The sequence below is a fragment of the Trachypithecus francoisi genome, unplaced genomic scaffold, assembly GCF_009764315.1.
Source record: "Trachypithecus francoisi isolate TF-2019V2 unplaced genomic scaffold, Tfra_2.0 Lachesis_group15, whole genome shotgun sequence".
Lineage (NCBI taxonomy): Eukaryota > Metazoa > Chordata > Mammalia > Primates > Cercopithecidae > Trachypithecus > Trachypithecus francoisi.
Genome location: NW_022681460.1, coordinates 31,350,900 through 31,359,645, shown reverse-complemented (window position 1 = coordinate 31,359,645; position 8,746 = coordinate 31,350,900). Strand labels below are relative to the sequence as shown.

At 38.7% G+C, this 8,746-nt stretch overlaps 1 long non-coding RNA gene across 3 annotated transcripts in view; it reads right to left on the bottom strand.

Annotated features, from left to right (window-relative positions):
* Window positions 1–5,416: 5,416 nt before the first annotated feature.
* LOC117097063 overlaps window positions 5,417–8,746 on the bottom strand; it is a 116,128-nt gene continuing 112,798 nt past the window's right edge. For 2 of the 3 annotated variants that reach the window (XR_004442789.1, XR_004442790.1), the window contains exon 6: window positions 5,417–7,454. This is a non-coding gene — a long non-coding RNA (uncharacterized LOC117097063). The remainder of the gene's footprint in view (window positions 7,455–8,746) is intronic. The other variant, XR_004442791.1, reaches the window with a different exon arrangement.

The window sequence follows — 8,746 nt, the reverse complement described above, 5'->3', positions numbered from 1 at the left end:
CAGTGCAAAATTTAAGGAGGTACCCTCAAGCACATGCAAATGTGCCCTACACGCTTTGCTTGCCTGACCCTAGTCTAGTCCTGCTTACTTGTCTTCACATCTTCAGAGCCCACCAAAGTGGTTCTCATCTAATAGATGTTCCACCAGTGTTTATTCAGTTACAATGAATAGGATCACAAACTGAAAGTGTTCGACACCCATTTGCTTAGTACGTAATATTTGCCCTTTGACACTTTAGAGGCATGTTCACCATTCTCCGCCCTGCTTTGTGCCACAGAAGGCTGACCTGTATGAACTGTATCAAAAGGCACTCTTGCCTCTAGCTTCTAGTTGGATGTGGTCAGTGGAAACTCCCAGTAGAAATTGGAAGGGCAGAAGGAGGATGAGTTCAGGGCCCCAGTTCCCTTGCTGCAAGGTCACCTTGGATTGGCTATTTCCTCCAACAAAGACACAGCTCTTGTCAGTCAGACCTCCCTTACAGGTACAGTCACTCTCTTCAGGTTACAATAGTTGCTCCCACCCCTTGCTCCTTCATGCCTAAGATGGGTGATGGCTCCCCATTGTGGCTGGCTCTGGAATGTATTCCTATATCTTTTTGTTTCCCTCAACTCTGACTGCATCTTTTTTACATAGTTCATTTATTAAAACTCTTTCAGGCCAGGCACAGTGGCTCACGCCTGTAATCCCAGCACTTTGGGAGGCCGAGGCAGGCAGATCACTTGAGTTGGAGATTAGCCTGGGCAACATGGCAAAACACTGTCCCTATAAAAAATACAAAAAAAAAAAAAAAATTAGCCGGGTGTGGTGGTTTAAACCTGTAGTCCCAGCTACTTGGGAGGCTGAGGTAGGAGGATCACTTGAGCCCAGGAGCTTGAGCCGGGGAAGTTGAGGCTGCAGTGAGCTGTGATCATGCCACTACACTTCTTCCTGGATGACAGAGAGTGACCCTGTCTCAAACAAACACACACTTTCAGTTACTTCATTTGAGTGTGCTCTTTTCTTTTTCCTATTGAGACTCTTAAAGAACACGATATTGGACCTCAACAGATATTTTAATATGGGGAAAAGCAATGATAAAATATATCACTTAATTTTTTAAATATAAAAGATACCATTTTAAAAGAAAACTTGACAGCAACTATATGGTATTTTATTGGTTTCAACCAAATGAATTTAATTTCAATGGGTCGTGATACCTAAAATTGATAAAGTAATAAAATTAAGCCAAAGGAGAACTAGTTTGAAGCCTGGGAAGACTGATGACGTATTACGGATAATGAATGCTAGAGGGTGGGGTATTTTGATAATTCACCTTCGTGTCGTTAGTAAGTTAATCACAAATCTATGCATCAAAATGAAAATGCTCCGTTAAAGGAACATATAAAGCTTTACATGACTCCAAGAATTATTAGGGCAGAAAGACTTAAAAGAGTCTGAAAACTAAAGGATGCCTAGGTAAAATAATTTCAATTATCTTAATGATTTAATAGCATAAGTATGAACATTTCTTGATAACAAAACGGCATTAATAATTCTGACTGGTAAAAGAAAAGCTTTAATTTACCAGAAAAGGGTTAAAGTTGATATACTGTTTCATCTGGGAAACTCAATTACTGAAAAAGCAGAAGAGCAAATTGATTAATAGGTGGTTTTAACAATGGTTTCGTGCTTTGGTCACTACAAATAGAGGGAGGAGTGATGAAAATCCTACTAAATTCATAACAGCTTAATAAACCCAGACGATTTTGGATTCTAACAGCAGGTTTATTTTGATATGGGGCTGACATTTACATTAGATTTCATCTCTTCTAATAGTGCCTTAAAAAAAAAAATCTTTGAACAAAATGGGATGGCAATTCCTTAACCCTTTCATCCCTGGAACTAATTACCTAAAGAAAGAATATGATTGTGTGTTAAATTCTAAGCTTATTTAGAAGATGCAGCACAGAATTGAGTAATTATGCAGATAATTGAATCCCCAAGCCTTTCTCTTTATGCAGAGTCTAAATAATTGATGCAAGGATGAATTATCCAGATTCATTATCTCATTTCTGGACTTCGTTTTAGTAATTACAAATGAAAATTCAGCCAACATTTATTGAACAGCAGCTGATTCCAAAATTTTCCATATACTGTTCCAGTTCATCTTCCTAGCACCTTTGTAGTATAGGTGTCATTAATTCCATTTTACAGATGAGGACGCTCAGATTCAGAGAGGTTTATAACTTGCATGGAATTGGATTTGAAACCACACCCCCTTACTTCAAGTCTGACAAAGTTTCCTTTACCACATGGATAAATAGATGAGAAATGAAATTTGATCATGGTATGAAAGCCACACATTCCAGGTAAACAACAGTAGCCAGGGGATGAGTTTGGTGCTCTGAAGTTCTAACTGAACATGCCTTGAACATTTCTGAGGATCCCGTCATCAACCACACTGGGAGCAGAGCAGGACTAAGTTTACACCCAAATTGATTTGTTTTCTTCATCAGTTACCTCTCACTGTCTCTGGAAACGATTTATCTTTCCTACCTGATTTTTGAGTAGAGGAAACATTATGACATTAATTGGTCACCAGTTAAACAGTGACTCATGATTTATGTAAAGAATATAGAGCTTTTCTGGAAGACATTTCTCTTTGCCAATGTTACAGAGAAACATTTCATTTCACATATAGAAGATCAAAACTAGGAAAGGGAACAAACAAGCATTTAAAAATCCAGTGCCTGAGGGGAGGAAATTGTATCCAAAGAGATAATCTCTCAGGCACTTACTCTTTGTTATTCACCAAGAAAAGAATGCATACGATTGAAAATATATGAGAAAACTGAAAGAAGTAGGAACTGGAGAAAGCTGGAACAGAATAGCTGTTGTCTAGAAAAGAGCAGATGGTTCTTGGTTGGTAAGAATACCAATCACATTCCAGTGGTGTGTGACTTAGTAGAACCAAAATAAGTGACATATCGGTCCAGAGAGAAAACTGCCCCAGGTCTAAGGTGGCCAGAAAAATGAAGAGCTACAGAATGTGTTCAAGGAAACATGACTTTCATTTGCATTTTCTCCTTGATTTGACTTTGTACTTCACACTTCCAGCCTTCTACACATTAAACAATGAGAGGAACTTATTTCTAGACCCTCGCTCAGCAATCCACACAAAATCTCAGGCAGTGCCCAGCAGAAAACAACCTGTATAAAACCCAAAAAAAACCCAGGAAGATTTTCCCCATTTTTTATCCCACATCCCTCCTCGCCTTTCTCAGTTCATACATTGCTATAGCCTCATCAAGAATAGTCTTGAGTAAAACCTACAGTTCCATTTTTTTTTCTCCAAGAAACTACTAGAGCAAAACTCATACAAAGAAGAATCAAGCAGTCTTTTCAGATAAACGTATTAGAAAAAGGCAGTTTCTATGTTCATTCATTCATTCCACAATTGTTTTAGCAGTACCTACTTATTTCCAGCCCCTGTGCCAGGTGCTGGGGATTTAGAGGAATGATGTGATCTGGCTTTCAACCTAGATGAGGAGACAGGACACACAATACATTGTAGTTAGGGTACCTCACAGATAGGAACACCAATCTAGGATAGCACAAACATAGAAGTTTTAAAACTTTATTATCTAGAATATGCTGTTGTATGATTTGTTGGTGGCGTTTCTTGCAAATAAACGGGTTACAAATGGAACACTACGGGCTCTGGCCAGTGCTGCAACTTTCCCCAGTCTATGATTCTGAGATTACTTCTGGACAAACTGAAGGTAGTCTTTGTTGTCTGGGGCGGCTTAAAGGGATCTAAGGGATGTTCCTTTACAGTAAAGAGATATTCCCTTTACTTGAGCAGTTTCCAGGTGAGCAAACCTCTGACTCAATTGCCAAGCCTCTTACTAAGCCCCTCTAAATGTAATGAGCTCCTTTAAAAAAAACCTGTTTGGTGGGGGAACTCTCAAATCAAATAAGAAAAAAAATGCACATAAATATTTACCATTGAATGTATTCTCATTTGTATCATATGCCAAAGCAGGTATCACAGATGAGCAAGACGGCCAGTCTTCCCTTTCGTTAAACTTGTAAGAGTCCTGTAAAAGGCAACTCTTGAGCACAGAGGAGAGAGTTTTCTCTTCTTTTCCTATATAGTTTCTCCTTCTGTTAGGCTTTCAAAGTGGAGAACGTAATGGCTCGCTACCAGTGCTACCCTCATTTCCCAAGCGTTGGCTCCTGCGCCCCTGGAGGGAGGATGAACCTGGCGGGAGAGGAGAAGCAGTGGAACAGTCCTTTCTCCTGCTGCCGGGATGGCAGGCGTGGTAAATAGGGGTATTGGCCTACCTCTTCGCCACCTTTTCATTCTACTCTCCCTGTCTTGCAAAAAGTCACAGAAGGTCACCAAGCACATAATCCATCATGGCGTTTTGACAGAATACCCACAGCCCTGCTGAGGGAAGACATGAGGTCATTAAGGGCTTTCAACGCAGGCGAGGAGGAACCAGATTATATATGAGCCAAATTACTTCTCTCTCGGCCATGAGGGATATTAACGTTGAAATGAATTTCCTAAAGGCTATTGCAGAATCATCTTGTCTGGGCATCTTCAGAAGAGAAGCGGTAGTGCCCGTCTAATGCTAGATGGGGGGAGAAGAGCTCGGGAGGAAATGGCATAGCCCCCCCGTTTTCTTCCAGCCTTAGACTTCTATTAAACTTCTGTTAGATACTGGCCACAAAGTGCTTTTTGGATAGTATTAGATTTGAAGTGAAACAAATTGCTGGTCATTTACTTACACTTTGATCGCCTTTGGGTATACACCAATTGTTGATGAGAAATAACAAAATTAATGGAAATCGTCACTGAAGAGAAATCTCTACCTACCTTTCCACTCCCTGTAGGCTTCCATAAGTGAGAGAATCAGTTACCAGAAAGTCTGCTGGGGAAAATAAAGTTAAGGCATAAAACCAAGAAGAAATGATGTTGTAAGTCAGTGACCCTGTTTTATCCCTAAACAACCACAACCACACTCAGCATTTCAATCGACTTAAGTGAAAATGTGAATTGGGCCCCTAGTTCTCATTGATTAATCACACTGGGAGACAAATCAGCCAAGAAACCAATTGAATTAAAAGGCTGAACAGGATAAATAAAACCTAGGAACAATCCTTTAACATAGACAGCTATGACTCAGTTATGAACGCTCAGCACAAAATGATCCTGAGGAGACAGAAATGACAGTTATCATTATTACTGTTAACATTATTAGTTGCTATTACCACATTTTATTAAAAGCTCATGAAAAAAACAGATGTGCCACCGTAAAAATTATGTCAAGAACTTAAAACGTAGTTACAGAAAAAGGAAAAATTCAGGTTTTCATGATTGTGCTTAAATTAATGTTTAATACATCCTGCTAATTTTTTTTTTTTTTTGGCTTGTGACTCATCTAAAAGACTAAAAGGATTTTACATTTTCAGAACAGGAAGATAAAGAAATCAGGATGCTGCAGCAAAATAAGCAACATTCTAGCTGATAATTATCTATCACACAGTATAGTAACTTTTAATTAATTTGGTCACAGTTTAATTAAAACTTGTTTTATTTAATCAGATCTCCAGGAAGCTAGTGATTCGTATTTGCATTGTGCTTAGAATGCACATTTTCTTCGCCTCCTGTTATCACCAGGTAATTCAGTAACGATTGCTTGCCACTAGGCTAGGCCTCTATATCGGTCACAAAATTTATCACTTCACTATAGAGTGACCTCTGCTTGAATCTCCTTAGGTTTCTCTAACTTGTTTTATTCATGAGGCACTCTTGTTCCAGGAGGCCAAATACAGTTATCAGCGGCAAAGGTCAGCACCTGTCTTTAGCTCGTCTCATAAGTCAGTGGCTCTATAAGGGGTTATTTCACTGCATTATACATTCTGGACTGAAGGTACAGGAAAAACAAACAAACAAAGGAAAAGCAAGGCATTTCCCTTTCCCTTAAAAAGGCTGTGATCTGGTTTAGGAAATCATGTTCATCTCTTATCCCCTCACAAGGGCCTCCAGCCAGTCTTGCTGCCTTCTAGCTCCTACTCCCTACCACAGATCTCCCTAGCACCCTTCAATCTGATCAGCGTCTTCCACAACCACTTTGACTCTGTCACTCTCCTCAGGAAAGCCAAGTCCAAATTCCTCAATCACCAGAATGCACAACACTGTGGCTGCATTACATAAATCTCTTCTGCAGCCTCACCCCTAATGCCTCACAATGAAGTTGGCTCTGGCCATCGTCCCCATCTGAGCCACCACCTCCCCTCTCTGTTTAGTCACATTCTACCTGTACTTCAAGCTCCAGTTCTCCTCCACAAACTTGCCAGAATATCCTAGCCCTTAGCTCTCTCTCCCTTTCCTATTCATGGGACTTTCTGCGTCAGCAAAGATTTCATTTAGCAATCAATCTTCCAAATTAAATTATTGGCTTCCTGAGCAGAGGCCAGGATTTACACCTTCTTGGTTATCCCCAGGCCCTACCCCAGCATTATTTTTCCTCAACAATTGTTAGTAAGTCATGATGGACAGTGATAAAAGTGGTAAAGATTGATGGTGTAACACCTTAAAACATTTTTAATATGTCAACATGCACAATCATTTTATTTTTAATTTACTTAAATCTTGCCTCTCCCTACTATACTATATTTTCCCCAAGAATCTAGATCAGGTTGTCTACTTTTTTGCTTTATTCCAAATGCCTAGCATAGCACTGCACACATTGTAGAGATTTATTAAATAGTTGCTGGTTTAATTTAATTAATTTGATATAGCTGACACAAATATCTACAAAACCAAATATAAATATCTGTGCCACCACTAAATACTATAATTGCTATTCTTCAGCAATTTTAGTTGATTGTCCTTGTGCTGACACTTCACTTCTCAGTCTAATGGATTATTTATTTAATTAATAGCTATTGCCCATTAGGATCCATTAACATATCAAATTGTTTTTTCTGAGCCTTGCCAAAAAATAAATTGTACACGTGTTCCTCAATGACTCTTGATTGTGTTATTTTAACATCTCTTTGATGATCTACAAGTCCCTAATTAAGATAACAAATTAAATATACAAAACATTAAGTTTATAACTCCTTTGTGAAGGCAAACCTAAATATGAATTTGCTGATATTTCAAATTTTTTTCTAAAGTAAATCAATTTGGTTTTATAGAACTTTGTCATGCATAAACAACAAATACACAAATGCACAGATACACTTGGGCTAAGTCAAGTTGTGTTTCCAGGAGTTTCTGTGATTTGGTTTCAGGTTGTTTATTTGCCCCTTAGAGTTCTTCTTGGTTGTTGCTTCTGGCACATCAGAAGACGGCTTTGGGTAATATGTCCTTCTTAGCTGTAATCAAGTGCTGTGTTGGAATCAAATCAGCTTCTACTTCCTACAAACTGTCCATGCTCCATTGAGATGGGAATCTGCTAAGAAAACAGAAAGTTAAATAGCAGCAGGCAAAATAAATCAATGTTCAAGCTTACCTAGTAAGCAAATGAACCAAGCCGTTGCCTTGAATGTGGGCAGACTAACTTAAAATGGCTGCTATGAGACACTTGGAAGAATCTGATGACGTTTACCCTATTTCTTAGAATTCACACACTGAAAGACTTCCTTTTATCTTGAAGCAAACAAAATAGATAAACATGAACAAAAGTAGACCATGATCTTATTTTTATATGAGACTTAAATGCAGTCCATGGTCAGGTATCTTGCCATCTCTGTTTTACTTAGGACCAGATCATTTAATGAAATTATTGAATTATTAAAGAAGCACTTCCCACCAGCCCATCCATCATTGTTCAGGGATTTATATTTCACAAACAAAATCAATAGTCTCGTGAGGACATTGCTGCTTATATTGCAGAGCAGCACCATCTGTCAACACCGAAACTTGGGAATTTTTTCTATGATTTGCTATGGAAGCATCTTTAAAGGAAGCAGAGACCTTTAAAAAAAAAAAAAAAAAAACTTTCCACGAGTGCCTCTTAACTACACCAAATTTGACATGTTTAATACTCCAAAAAAATGGCTCAAATAATGGAACTCACTGTAACATTCTCAGCAGTCAAAGCCAGAAAGGATGCATAGTATTCTTACCATCTGGGCCAGCCACAGGTAGGAAATGTCCACTGCAGAAAACTACAGAATCTCATTCTTCAAAAGACCAACCCACATGCCTCTACCCACACCCACACGCATACATGCATGTGCACGCTCTATGTGCAGAATCAAGACTACAGATGAAAGGTCCAAGGATACAAAATCACATTACCCATCACCAGTTTATTTTCTTACTCCAATGTCAAAAACCATGAGGAGATGTATATCCCTCAATAGGTGCAGAGAAGGTGACTTGGGAGATAGAGTTTTTGCTGAAGAAGTGATGAGCAAGGTGGGAGCCAGTTCTAGTTATAAAAATTCTCAAAATGGAAAAGATGCTCTCCACAGAGGTTTTAGTCAAAGACCACTTGATGACAAGTTCTTTAAATTCTACTGCGTCATTCAAGATAAGAGTGTCAGATGTTTTGGGCATTAAGTTTGCACAGCTCATCCCTATGAAAACATTTTCTACTTTATCAACCAAGGAAGTAGGTTAAAGAGATTCTCAGGAACGAATTCTCAGAAAAGAATTTCTTTGCTCCATTGATAATTTGTGGAAATCACTTTAGTTATTAGAACACTGTGGCTTCAGATGGGTTTTAACAGATATTCTGAA